At 39.9% G+C, this 14996-nt stretch overlaps 1 pseudogene across 1 annotated transcript in view; it reads left to right on the forward strand.

Annotated features, from left to right (window-relative positions):
* LOC145431114 (polypeptide N-acetylgalactosaminyltransferase 17-like) overlaps positions 1-11363 on the forward strand; it is a 33255-nt pseudogene extending 21892 nt beyond the window's left edge. Inside the window, exons 6-10 of the transcript XR_013911467.1 lie at positions 4377-4562; positions 4732-4869; positions 5214-5309; positions 8810-8971; positions 9961-11363. The product of XR_013911467.1 is annotated as a polypeptide N-acetylgalactosaminyltransferase 17-like (transcript). The remainder of the gene's footprint in view (positions 1-4376; positions 4563-4731; positions 4870-5213; positions 5310-8809; positions 8972-9960) is intronic.
* Positions 11364-14996: the final 3633 nt, after the last annotated feature.

Here is a 14996-nt window from a genome sequence, read left to right on the forward strand (position 1 = left end):
ACCTGACCTGTCCAGAGGGTCAGTCAATGAGCTCGTCAATAGCTTCAATGCTAACATGTTAAATGTAATGGACACTATTGCTCCCATTAAGGTGAAGGTTATCTCTGGAAGGAAAAAGTCTCCATGGAGAAACTCCACACTGGTGAAAAATGAAAAAAGAGAGTGTAGGAAAGCTGAGCGCAGATGGAGAAAAACAAACCTCCAGGTTCATTATGACATTTATAAAGAGAAACTTCACAATTATAATTTACAACTGAGGAGTGCAAGGAGGTCCTACTTCTCTGACATCATCACTAAAAACAGCCATAATGCTCGGGTCTTATTTTCTACAGTTGACAGGCTAACAAACCCCCCTGTGTCAGTGGCAGCTGAACTTCATTCAACCATGGCCTGCAATGACTTTGCCAAATTCTTCACTGAAAAAATCCAAAAAATTAGACAAGCAATTGGTACATCAACAGCAGATCCAGGATATGTACTGTGTCCAGCAAAAAACTGTTTAAACACCATGAAACAGTTTCAACCTATTAACAGCAAAGACCTGGAGGACATCTTAGGTCAACTGAACTCCTCCTCCTGCTGTTTAGATGTCCTGCCAACAAGTTTTTTCAAAAAGGTCTCAAAGACTTTAGAGTCAGACCTGTTACAGATCGTCAACTTTTCTTTATTATCAGGTGTGTTTCCAGAATCACTAAAAACTGCTGTAATCAAACCTATACTGAAAAAGGACAATCTTGACAAGACACAAATGAACAACTACAGGCCGATCTCAAATCTCCCGTTTTTAAGTAAGATCATTGAAAAAGCAGTTTCTCAACAGCTCAGTTACTTCTTAAAACAGAATAACCGCTACGATGCCTTCCAGTCAGGTTTTAGACAGAATCACAGCACTGAAACCGCTCTGACCAAAGTGTTTAATGACATATGTCTGAATACAGACAGTGGAAAAATGTCAGTCCTAGTTTTACTGGATCTCAGTGCAGCATTTGATACAGTTGACCACAACATATTACTCAAACGACTGGAGAACTGGACAGGTCTTTCAGGAACTGTACTAAACTGGTTCAAAACATACTTAGAAAACAGGAAATACTTTGTATCAATAGGTAACTTCACATCTGAGCAGACAAGTATCACATGTGGAGTTCCCCAAGGTTCCATCTTGGGACCCCTTCTGTTTAACATCTACATGCTCCCACTGGCACAGATTATAAACAACAACAAAATAAACTATCACAGCTATGCAGATGACACACAAATATATATCACAATGTCACCAGGAGACCGAGGCCCTGTACAGGCTCTTGGTAAATGCATTGAGGAAATTAATGACTGGTTGTGCCACAATTTTCTCCAACTAAACAAAAACAAAACTGAGGTAATAGTCTTTGGCGCCAAAGAAAAACGATTACAGGTCACCAGAGAACTTCAATCTATACATCTAAAAACCACAAACCAGGCGAGAAATTTGGGTGTAGTGATGGATGCAGACCTAAACTTAGAAAAACACATTAAGACAATAACAAAGTCAGCTTACTATCACCTCAAGAATATATCAAGGATAAAAGATCTGATGTCTCAACAAGACCTGGAAAAACTAGTCCATGCATTCATCTTTAGTAGGCTTGATTACTGTAACAGCATCTTTACAGGTCTACCTAAAAAATCAGTCAGACAACTACAGCTCATTCAGAACTCTGCTGCTCGAGTCCTCACTAAGACCAAAAAAGTGGACCACATCAGTCCAGCTCTGAGGTCTTTACACTGGCTGCCTGTCCGTCAGAGGATAGACTTTAAAGTTCTGATGCTGGCCTATAAAGCTCTGAATGGTTTAGGACCAAAATACATCAGTGACCTCCTGACCCAGTATGAACCTTCCAGATCCCTCAGGTCATCTGGATCCGGTCTTTTATCAGTTCCCAGAGTCAGAACCAGACACGGAGAAGCTGCATTCAGCTTTTATGCTCCTTATATCTGGAACAAACTCCCAGAAAGCCTCAGATCAGCTGAAACACTCAGTTTATTTAAATCCAGGTTGAAGACTCACCTGTTCTCAGCTGCATTTGAATAAAGCACCAAATCCACACTTTAAGCTTAAATTTCAAAACTTACATTTAACTACTGATTTTATCTACTGTTCTGATTTTATCTGTTTTGATTTTATATACTGTTGTTTGTTTGTTTGTTTGTTAATTAGTTAGTTAGTTAGTTTGCTTGTTTTAATCAATTTTAAATCATGCTTTTTATTTGTTCTTGTTTCTAATGTCTCTGTAAAGCACTTTGAATCACCTTGTTGTTGAATTGTGCTATACAAATAAACTTGCCTTGCCTTGCCTTGCCTCATTGGATATTTCCTCTTTTTTGGACCATCCCTTGGGATAACCCTAGAGATGGTAATACAGAAATATCCTAGTAGATCAGGAGTTTCCAAAATACTCAGACCAGTCCTTCTGTCAACAACAACCATGCCTAACGTGTCTTAAATCTTCTTTCTTTTCCATTTTGATGCTCAGTTCTTCTGTGAGTACTCTGCCGAGATCCACTTTCTGGGTAAATTATTCATTATGAGAGCAGTTAATCTCCTTTTGAAGCTTGTGGATGTGCACAACAATTCTACCTAACAGTGAGAGGTCAATTCAGGGTCCAGTGGTTTGATCTCACTCACAGTCCTGCATGAATGAATTCACAGCACCATGTCCTGTTCTCATCTGTTCTTCAAGGGGTTTTCCTCTGAAGCCTCTGTGTTTGTTTAAGGGCTGTGTTTTTCTGTGGCTGGGATAGTTCCTAATTGGTCAGTTGCTGGCTTTGCACATTTGTTCTCCAAACCTGCAGAGGATACCTCAGTCTTGACCTGCTGATTTTGATGGCTATCATTGTGAATGAAGTAAGGATTACAGCTAGGTCATTGGATTCCACCACTGATCAACTTAGAGATTGTAGCTACATGATGCCCTTATTTGGGCATGTCCATTTTTCCTGAGGTTGTGTAGAAGCTTTTGGAAAAAGGGATGAGTACCACTGGCTGTTTCCAGAGAGGATCCTGGGAGGAAGTTATCTTGTTCAGCTTCCTATTTCTTCAATAGCAAGTCTGCTAGGTCAAAAAGCTCTTTTTTAAAGTTTTGCATTAAGAGCTGTTTCAGTAGCTCTAGATGCACCATAACATTGTTCTAGCCATTCTGATATCATTTTCAGCTCAGCTGCTGGGTGGTTTGTATGAGGAGATAATTGATTCAACCTTCATGCTCTGAGGTTTCTTTTCTAAACCACTTCACAAGCAGGTGAAGCTCTTCTGCTGCAGTTAATTCTTAAACCTTTAGCACCAAAAATGAATGATGTCCAGTAGTTCTCCACTTTATCATTATACTTTCTTTGACCTCTGTTAATGAGAAGCAACAAAAGGAACGAATCTTGGTCAGGAAGAAGAAATACTCTTGTACACATTTAAGGCTATTCATCATCTCTCTCCTCCATATCTCTCTGATCTGGTTCAGATCACTGCCCCATCTCGATGTCTTAGATCTTCTTCTTCCCTTTCTCTCTCCGTCCCTTCCCCCCGTCTTGCCACCATGGGGAGCAGGGCTTTCAGCTGCTCTGCTCCACGACTCTGGAATTCCCTACCTCCTGATTTAAGAAATATCTCTTCCATCTCTCTCTTTAAGTCCCAACTCAAAACTCACTTGTTGTCTTATGCTTTTATGATTGTGTAAACTGCTTGCTTTTATGCTTCTTTTTTTATTCTGTTGTTGTGTAGCTCTTGGGGCTATGCTAGCATTCATGTCTTATTGTTCTGGCCCGCTGTCCTACATCAAAGCTGGGAAATAGCATGGTGAACTGTAGAAGATGTTTTGGCCACATCTTCAAGCATGACTTGTGCTTCTGACCGTCTCTTCTTGTTGATCTTTAATGACATGCCTGGAATCATCATGGTGTATTCGCTGACTGGGAGAGTGCTCTGGATGATACGTTGTCACAGCAAACAATATAAGTAAAAAAACATGCATTTATGTATGTATACTCACAGTTGGAGCTTAAAAGTTAACCCAGTGCTGAAGTGCCGAAAACCTCAGCTCCTCTTGATGCCCCTTAAGGTTGGCTAGAAAAAAATGAATAAAAGCAACAATTAGATATTTTTTATATAACAGAAAACAAGAAGAAAAACCGAGAAGGACTTCTAAATGTACAGATTTAGCTTTCATTAGTTCCAGCACAAAGAAAACACGTCCTTCCAGGTGCTCTATGCTCCAGCTGTTAGCTGTAATTGACTTTATAAATCAGGACATCGCGGCGACTGTGCATCTGCCTATTTATATTTCCTGCTGCCCAGCAGCCAGCAGTATATTATTGTGAGCTTTAATTCATACTCCTACTACCCACAGGTGTGGCTGTGTGGAGGCAGTATGGAGGTGCTGCCTTGCTCCAGAGTGGCTCATATTGCACGAATGAAGAAACCTTACCACAGTAACATAGCTTTCCACACACGCCTTAATGCCCTGCGTGTGGCAGAGGTCTGGATGGATGAGTACAAGTCCAATGTCTACCTGGCCTGGAACATCCCCATGGAGGTGAGAACGGCATTTTTCTGCACCAAGACCTCTCTTAGAGAGGATGCTGTCAGTCATGCTTGTCTGTTTGTGACTATCAGATGTCCATGTTCAGAGCCAAACAGTTTTTCTTTTGGTTCCACAATTTATGTAGAGACTTTAGGCATAATAACTTCCTTTGCTCTTGCAGAACCACGGTATTGATTACGGAGACATATCACAGAGGGTTGCACTGAGGAAGAGTCTGCAATGTAAGAGCTTTCACTGGTACCTAGACAACGTTTACCCAGAGATGAGGAGGTACAACGATACGCTGTTCTACGGTGAGGTGAGCCATGAAGGACAAAGACACAGGAAAAAGTAAGTTTGTAGATGTAAGATCTGATGTACAAATTAAACCACTGAAATTAAATAAATGATACTTACACAAAGTCCTAAGAAACTTGTATCTCCTCCACAGACCAAAATATAACAAGAAAGCAGGGACTCAGACAGCATGTACATCCACATCTTCTCAGCTGTTAATAGAAAATAAATGAGATTTAGAACTTTGTCTGATCCACACTGACACATCCTTGTTTTTAGCCTTTATACATTTTTAATCGGTAATTATTTTGGGGAATATTCATATTTTATGAATTAAGTCTGACTCTTTTTTTTTGTGTATTTAAGGTCCGCAATTCTAAAGCAAGCCACCTGTGTATGGATCAGGGTGTGAAGGAGAACCACACAGCCACCCTGCACCCATGCCATGGGTGGGGTCCTCAGGTACAACACTCTTCCTCACCACCATACTAAAGAGTATACTCCATCTTTTTCCAGTTGCTTTGCTTTCTCATGAAAACATACAGTGAGCTTCTCCGGTGATGTGATTTGCAGCTGTGTCTCAATCACAGGCTCAGCTGAAATCCTCCAAGGAGCGAGTTCTGCTGTCAGAATAAAATTGTGTCTTGCACTTTTTGTGTTGAAGCCCTGAGTCAGCCAGTGTCAGCTCTTCATCCCTTCAGCCCTAAGGGCCTCTCTTTTTAGCTCACAGTGGTAAACAGGTGCTTTAGGCAGAAAGTCAAGGCTTCAGTGGTAAAATGCTAAAGGAGCTAAAATTTCAATTCAATTCTGGAAAAATGAGTGCCGCTGATAGGTTTGTAGCTTGAACCCATCCGCTGGAACGTTAAAGGCAATATAATTACACTGCAAAGCAAGACACGAAGTAGGCAAGCTTCATGTTACTCGTGCACGGGAGAGAACCGGACAATCGCCGTTCCTTCGCTTGGCCCCAGTTGCTCTCGTCCGTCCTCCCGTACCACTGTCCTTTTATTGAGGTTACATGAATATGCATAAGTTCGTTAACATATGACGTCTACATACACACAAAGAGTAATAAATTCAAATTCAAATTTTATTTGTCACATACACAGTCATACACAGTACGATATGTAGTGAAATGCTTGGACAACTGCTCGTGACCTAAAGAAAACAAAAAAGGAAAAGGCTATGAATAAGGTAGGAAATAAATATGAAAAATTAAAAAGGGGTAAATTTAACTAGGAAGGAATAAAATATAAATTAAGGTTAAAAATGAAATAACTGTACAACACAAATTAGAATGAAGGGTAAATTTAACTGGGAAGAATAAGATAAAATATATAAATTAAAGTTGAAAATAAAATAACTGTACAACAAAATACACCAATACACAGTATAGAACTATATAAGAATGTATGAAGAAATCTAAATATAAATAAATATATACACAATAACAGCAGCTGTACAAGTATTAACCGGAAATGAAGAATATAGTGACCAGTGTTGTGCAAAAACAAAGTCCAGAAAGTCCAGTGTGTGTGTAAGAACTGTATGTGTGGGTCAGTACTGTGTGGTGGTGTGATTGAGAGACCGTATCGCCTGCGGGAAGAAGCTCCTCCTCAGTCTCTCTGTGTTGGTCTTCAGGGAGCGGAATCGCTTTCCTGACCTCAACAGAGAGAACAGTCTGTTGTTGGGATGGCTGAGGTCCTTCACGATCTTCCTGGCCTTGGTCCAGCACCGCCTGCTGTAGATTGAGTGCAGGTCAGGGAGCTCGGAGCGGATGGTGCGCTCAGCTGACCGCACAACCCTCTGTAGAGCTCGTCTGTCCTGCATGGTGCTGTTCCCGAACCAGGTTAAGATGTTTCCCGCCAGGATGCTCTCTATGGTGCACGAGTAAAAGTTCCTGAGCACTTTGGAGGGCAGTTGGAAGTCTCTCAAGCGTCTGAGGTGGTAGAGACGCTGACGGGCCTTTTTCACCACGGTGTTGATGTGACAGGACCATGACAGGTCCTGCGTGATGTGAACTCCGAGGTATTTGAAGCTGTCCACTCTCTCCACTGGGCACTCGTTGATGACGGGGGTCTGGTAGTTCCTCTCCTGCTTAGTGCTGAAGTCCACTATCAGCTCCTTTGTCTTACTGACGTTTAGAAGGAGGTTGTTCCTCTGGCACCAGTTCTCCAGATTCCTAATCTCCTTCAGGTAGGCCGTCTCGTTGTTATCAGAGATCAGGCCCACCACGACGGTGTCGTCAGCAAACTTGATGATGGTGGTGGAGCTGGTAGTGGCCACACAGTCATATGTGTACAAAGAGTACAGCAGGGGGCTCAGAACACACCCCTGGGGGGCTCCAGTGCTGAGAGTGGTGGAGGCTGAGACATGTCCGCCCATCCTTACTGCGTGCGTGTGTGTGTGTGTGTGTGTGTGTGTGTGTGTGTGTGTGTGTGTGTGTGTGTGTGTGTGTGTGTGTGTGTGTGTGGACTGCTGATCAAAGGGTCAAACATCCTTGGTCAGGAAGAGGGTAGCCTCCCCCTCACCCTAGATGGTTCATCCTAGATAACACGGTGAGGAAGTCCTGCAGTTCATCTAAACAAAGACTAGACTAGAACAGACGCAACTACGTTAATCCTACCATAAAACAATAAAACACGGTATGACCTCTCATGCTCCCAAAGTGCTGTCTAATACACACACAGTTTGCAGACTATCAAGGATCAAAACCTCTACCAATCTACAATTAATTACAAAACTCTAAGCATATATAAGTAAATATTTCTAAGCATAAATGACAATCAACAATACAAATCTAACAGCCGCATCACACTTTCTTCACAAGACATGCTTCAGTTGCATTTTTTAAAGTTATCCTTTTGATGGAACAAAAAGTCTTCAGTTTTTATTAGACCACCAGTTTTTCACACTTGCACTTCCACGGAGATAAAAGCGACCCCATGGTGTCTTAGCGTGGGTTCTCTCCAGGTAGTCCGGCTTCCTCCCACAGTCCGATGACATGCACGTTAGGTTAAATGGTGACTGGCTGTAGGTGTGTATGCAAAACAGATAAAGCACATAAGTGCATAAAATAAAGTGCGATATGAATATCTGTGAAAAGATGAATGTAACTTGTAGTGGTCAAAGATACTAGAAAAACATTTTAATAAATACTCTGTTCTTAAGAAGAAGCAGTGACATCTAGGGACCACAAGTGGGATTTTTTAAGATTTTGAGTCCAAACGCTGTTAAATCACCTAACTTTTGTATGATGTACTGCAAACAGGATGCAGTTACTCTGCAAAAAGACCCAAACTGGGCTGACTGGGTGGTTGATGGAAAGCTTTATCTTTATATCTTTTGCAAGGCATTGCAACCACTATTCATGCTTTGTTAGGAACAGAATGCGATATAAACAATTTCCCAATCAGTCTTTATCGTCAGCACACTCAAAGCCTCAGAGCTAGATGCAACCAAAGGAACTGTTTTATCTGCACTGCTAAAGTGGAAATTACTATTAATCTGAACGAAAAAGCTGAAGTGAAAGACACAAAGGTTAGAAAACAGAGCGGGAAGAATCTGACTCACTTCTGCTTTTTCTTTCTGTCAAGTTGAGAAAACTGCAGAATTTGGTGTATATAAAATGTTAGGGCTATATGTGGGTTAGAACTCTGCTGAAACAACACTGTGATTAGCAGTGATGTACAGGAAAATCTTTGTGTTTAGCACTCAGTGAAGAACAAAGACATGTTTTGCCTCTCAGCAGTATTGGGAACAACACCATCCTCTTGTTCAAAGCAGCAAAAAAAAAAACCCAACAGCTTGCATAATCAAGGAAAATTCCTGCCAGGTTACCTTCAACTTGTACATCATCACATACTTATTTCATCGTTAGCTAATAAAGAGAAGAGTATTCACTCAGCCAGTTCAGTAACTTTCCGTTTACTGTATGTGTGACGTATCTGTTTTCCTCTTAGTTAGGACGCTACACTAAAGAAGGTCAGCTGTTTCTGGGACCCCTAGGCAGCACTGGTGAGGACACTCGTTGTGTGGTGTACGATCAGATGAGCAACTTTCCTCAGCTCCTCAATTGTGAAAAGGTGACCAACGTGAAACAGAAGACATGGCATTTCTCTCAGGTCAGAAGTGTAAAGAAATCTCTTTTTCAATGATATAACTGAGTGTTTATAAGAGAAACTAAAATTTACTGGCATAGAGTTGAGAGGAAAAGTATCTATATGTCAGATTTTAAAAGGGACCTATTGAGCTCATGTCTGGGTCCATTCTTTTTTCTCTTGGACTCTAATATGAGAGTAGCTTTGCATGAATCTTCATTTCTCTCATACTCAGCATTGCTGCAGCCCCGTAGTTCATGCTTTATCTGACAGAACCGCCTTTATATTCCGAATACCTCCGTTGAAGCCACCTTTCTTTGTGTTAAAACCCTCACAAACAGAAGGTTTTAACACCAGTAGGACAGATCTGTCTGTTTGTGATGACTATATTAGGATATCATCTCTGCTATTACTGAAATCAAAGCAGTCTGGTTAACGGGGATTATTTGCACATAAATTGAGACTTTGGCTATGATTAATATGAACAATAACTGTTGTAAAATTATATTTATGCTAGAAAATAAGGGGTCCTCTTAAGACAACTAAACCCAGACTGCTTAAAGGGTAACAAGCGACTCAATATACCTTTTACTTTGGCATTGATTCTCTTTTTCTTTTAATGTGAAAAACCTTTTGTAAGTCAATTTTCTGTTGGTCTTTTAGTTCTGTTTGGGTAACCTTTAAAAACTAAAGAGTTACAGCCTGTAGCACGGGAAGAGGAGAGCTTGAACAGTGATGCTGCAGACCTTCTGCCACATCGATTCTTTGTCACACAGCAGGACAAGCAGTGAAGAGTCCTGCAGACGTAGAAGTCTTAGGGAAATAGGGAGACCTTACTTATTTTATATAGATGTAAGGTAAAAAGTTAGTGCCATTTGTTTAAGAAAGAGGTTGCAACAGTTCACATAAGGCCCGGTCTGGTTACATACTGTTCTGTCACCATCACGCATTGTTCACAGACCATCTGTGAAATCTGTTAAAACCAAAGTATTGTATCTCCTTCTGCCTTGCAGAACGAATCGATCATAAATCGGGCTACTGGACGCTGTCTGGAGGTGGTGCCGGCTAATGTTTACTCCGGCCACCTGCTGGTCCTGCAGCCCTGCTCGGGGCAGAGGTGGACCATCAAGAACACTATGAAGCAGTGATCGCCTGGCCAGTTTCATTGGGACCAATTACAAAGGCTATTTCCAAGAGCTGTCACCTGACGTTACCTTGGCCAGTGGACAATCAATGATGCGGGGGCTCCTTAGCTTTTGAAATAAGACTCAAAAATAGATGGCTTTAAGGAGACGAGTGATGAGGTGGTTTGGAAACAATTGATGTTTTTTTGTTTTTGTTAGTTTTTTTTTAAAAACATGGACATTCAACGTGGTGAAAGTTTAGCATGAGGACCATTTCTCTATATGAATTTTACAAACTTTCAATGTGATGTTGCCATAATTCCTGTGTGCCACTTCTTTACAGTGTTTAAGTTTTAGTAGACATTTAATCGACCAAAAGCGTGTTCTTTCTTATGTGAAGGGGAAAAAAAGTTTCCATCTTCCATCAGTCTTTCTGCAATATTTCATTCATTTTGTGCCACGGACCGGCCCTAAATAACTAAAATGTGTTCATAACACACGGGAAAAGACACAGGGGAACTGAGGTAACGATAAAAACAATAAATATGAACGATAAAACGAAGAAAAAAACCCCCGGTAAACCATAAATTGCACACCTGAACCTCAACACTCGCGGCCCGGTACCAAACGACTCACGGACCGGTACCAGTGCATGGCTCGGGGGTTGGGGACCGCTGGTCTATGGTACTTAGAAATTAAGGAATGGCTACTCGTGACAGGAGAAAATTTTACACAGTTTAGCAAAAATGCCTGAAAAGTGATTCTTATGTTTTTCAGAAAATTCAAATCCTTGTAAATATTTATAATTTGAAGAAAAATATGCTAAAAATATTACTTGGTGTACTTTTTTTTTCAAATCACCCCAACAAGGACTCTGGGCTAAATCTCACTTCTATGTTTTATGGATTCTGACTTTTATTGCTATTTTTCCACCAAGCATTCTGTAGCATCAGATGCAATATATCTCGTAGCATGAAGTACTGTAAGCAGTTGGGTACAAAGTTTCTTTGCGCTAAGTTAATTTATTTGGTTAACTGCTGTGTGCCATAACTACTGAAAACCTAGTCAAACATAGGAAGCACTTTTTTGGACAAAGGGTTGGAACATGAACGAGAGAGGAGGATTGAATCAGGAATGCACAAAAGTACCAATAGTGGAAATGCAGGAGGCCTTAAAGGCTGAAATTATTAACGTACTGAGATGTATATGATGTCATATATTAAATTGCATAAGTGTGATCAGCTGGATTTTTGCTCCCAAGATTGTCTTCCAATAAACAACTGGTTTCCTGGGTTGTGCTTTGTTACTGTGTTTTAGGATACATCTGCAGTCTTTAAATTTGTCATACTTTAATTAGTATGCTTATTTTTTTCAGTTTAATTTTATTTTCAAGCTTGTTTGTAATTTTTTGCTGCTAAACTCATGCTTTATTTTGCTTTTCTGGACTATAAATAAGGTAGAGACAGCAAAGATGAGCTACCATGCTGGCCTGCTCTCCTTTTAACTGCTCCATCCATTTTCATGGTTGTGGTCAAAATATTTTCGGCATGCTGTGAGATTAGTCCTCAAAATCATCCCCCAAAATAGACTACTTCAAAAGAGATTTCACCCTCAGCTTCCAGCTGCATGGCATCTGCTGTAACTTACACCAACTCGACTTAAGAGTACTTTCATCACATTTTTTATAAAAGCGCTTCTACACAATATTACCCAGCCACAAATAAAGCAGCCAGGTGGCCGAACATTAAAGGGACTGTTCTATAAATGACAAGTTATGGGTTCAATCCTGAAGCAACCATATGTCCTGTAAATAGTGTCCTTGAATCAGACACTGACCTCCTACTGCTTACTCTCGCTAAACTGCTCTGGATGAAGCATCAGCTTAAATGCTTAAGATGTAAATAAAACAGGAGGAGACTGCTGGGAGCACAAGGGCCTGTTTCTAGCAGAGAGGGGGAGAGAGGAGTGAGGCGGCTCTGAGGGACAGAGCCTGCATGCTAACATAACACTGAATGCTGATCAGACTCTTAACGAAGAGACTGCTCATCGTTCTCTGGCGTGAAATAGGATTACCATATGTTGGTTAAAGTCCTGCTAAATGTAAGCCAGCAGTAAATGCTAACAAGGACAAACTGATCAAATAAACTCACTGCGTTACTTAGATAAGGTTGTATTTATGGGGATGGAAATTTGTATAATTTGTAGATTTTAGCATGTAAAAAAATGGAGCTATTTTTAAAGGATGACAAAAAATCTAGAAAATGAATGTAATTCATTGACATTATTGTATCATAGTTTGCATTGTTCTGACCAGCAGTGTCCTGCAGCTCCCTGTGAGCACTTAATGAAAGAGGTTATGGTTTAATGTCAGAGCAGAGAACTCACAGTTGTCAAATATGATTTTGCTCTAATATGCACCATGTGGCGCTGTATGTTTTCTGTGATTGGAGGGTAGTGTCACTGCAGCTGTCACCCCAGCCTGCTCTCTGCTCTGCCTCGGGAAAAAAGCAGCAGAGATACAGATGTAATTACTTGACAGAACAGCAACACTGTATGAAAATGTGACAATTTCATAAAACCCACTGCAGCAAGGGTAACAGATGATACAACACACAATACTGTGCACAACTCTTTAGGCACAGATGTTGGCAGCGAAGCATGGTGAAGCATCCCGCTGTTTTAGTTTTTGTTGTTTTGGGGGTTTTTTTGCAGAGAGCATGTCAAAACTAGAGACTAGAACTACAATTAGATCTTTTATCATGCAAAATAATCAGATCGCTTAAGTTCATTCTGTAGCGTGACAATGACCCCAAACAGAGCCAGAGTAATAGCTTCAGAACATGTACTGAATGTGCTTTATTAAAGGGTTTTTATCAGACTGTGATTTACGTTTACTTCACCTTATGTGTTCATTGTTGAGTAAAAGCTATTGATACCAATTATTTTTATACTATATCCTCACTTCACAGTGAGAATCAAAATCTGTTTCTTCTTTCTTTTGTACTAAACATGTTCTCACACTCTGGAGCCATTTTGGTAACATCTCCAGGCACTTATTTGTCCAATTATTTTTAAGCTATATCTATATTAACTTTAATTTCAGTGATCATAAAAGTTATATACTAGAATAAAAACAGTTTTAAAGTTTTAGAATAGAATAGGATAAACCTTTAATACTGCACAGATGAGAAATTTGGGTGTTACCCAGCTCTTATGGCAAGGGGAATATAAAATATAAAATTGAAAAATTTATAAATTATAAAATTTGCTGACTTTGCACCAAAATGGCTCCAGAGTGTGAGAACATGTTTAGTACAAAAGAAAGAAGAAACAGATTTTGGTTCTCACTGTGAAGTGAGGATATAGTATAAAAATAATTGGTATCAATAGCTTTTACTTTTACTTTTACTGTTAGCGCCGGTGTCCTTCTATTATAGTGATACTAAACAAGGCAGGAAATTATATTTTTATTCTACAAAATGAAATGAATGTATCTACTCTGCAGAAGTGTTTGTGAATTTCAACAGATCGATTAGCTTGCTGCATTATATGTATGAACTGCATTTTTATCAGTTGCAGTTTCACCATCTCAGTGCCTAATGCTTCCCTCTTGTGGTGTCATGGTGGTTAGAAATAAATATGATATGTTATATGAAGTATATAATAAAAGCAAAGGCTTCACGTAAAGAGGGATTGGGACAGCTTTTAAGCAGGGTGACCTGCAGTATCCCACTGATTAACAGCCTCAACTGACACGTTCATGATGACTTTTGCTTTGTTCCCATTCCTCAGATCGATTTTCCCTTTATAAGGTTTGCTAAACCAGATGCTATATTTATGCTAAAAGTGGCCATAAAGAGTAAGGTCAGAAGGAGGAAAGGTAATACAGCAATGAAGAATAAAGGCAAAGTCAAAGACCGATTCCAGCTTTAAAAGCTATCTATGTATTTTTTTGTACATAGATTTATATGAAAAAGATGATCTGATTTCTAGCAGCAAAGGGCACATGCAAAAAAGCATTGGCAGGATAAATTCAGTTAAAGGGGAAAATCAGTGCAAAGGTACAGAAAAATACTTATATTAGTTTGGAAATCAACAAGCAAAGAAATCCAGATAGATGTGATTTTTCCCATTCAATAGTACTTTTAATGTTCATAATTAAAAATGCTTTTGATTAATTTTGTCAGTAGGAGTAAAAGTTTGATGATTTTTTTCTCAGTGTTACTGCTCCATTAATAATAAGTGTTTAATAATTAATAATAAGTGAATCCAAGTTTTACCCCAATGTTTCCACCATTCCTCTCACCTAACCCTCATTTCCTCTTCAGGCCTTGCCTTTCAACCACACACACCCTCTACAGCAAATTAACAATATCTGAAAGTCATGTCCTTAAGAAATAAGAGGGGAAAATCGAGTTAAGACCCAACACAGGACCTGAAAGGTGCATCTAGCCCTTCAGCTGATTCATCTACCGTTTGCTGAACCCTTGTCAGAAATTGTTAGAAGAAGAAGAAGCTATTCTTAAGGATGGGAAACTCTTGATTGATGGAATCTTGAATATAGAAAAGTAACAATGGATTTTAATCCACAATGTAATGCCATTGGGAAAGCATGTGATTGGCAAATGCATCATTTTTCAGGATAGCAATGATCCCCAAAATACTGTCAGTACAGTAAAAGCATACCTGGATAGAAAAACATACAATAGAACAGCATCAGTCATGGCTTGGCCTCCCCAGAGCCCAGACCTCAATATTACTGAAGCAGTGTGGGATCATTGTGACACGAGAACGGAACAAAAGGCGGACAACACCCAAAGACGTGCTCTGAATATCCTTCAAGAAGCCTGGAAAACTGTTCCTGTGGAAATGACAAGAAAACTAGAACTGAAGAATAACAGTTACAATGCCAAATATTGACTTTC

This window comes from Astatotilapia calliptera, chromosome 9 (genome assembly GCF_964374335.1).
Source record: "Astatotilapia calliptera chromosome 9, fAstCal68.1, whole genome shotgun sequence".
NCBI classification, from domain to species: domain Eukaryota; kingdom Metazoa; phylum Chordata; class Actinopteri; order Cichliformes; family Cichlidae; genus Astatotilapia; species Astatotilapia calliptera.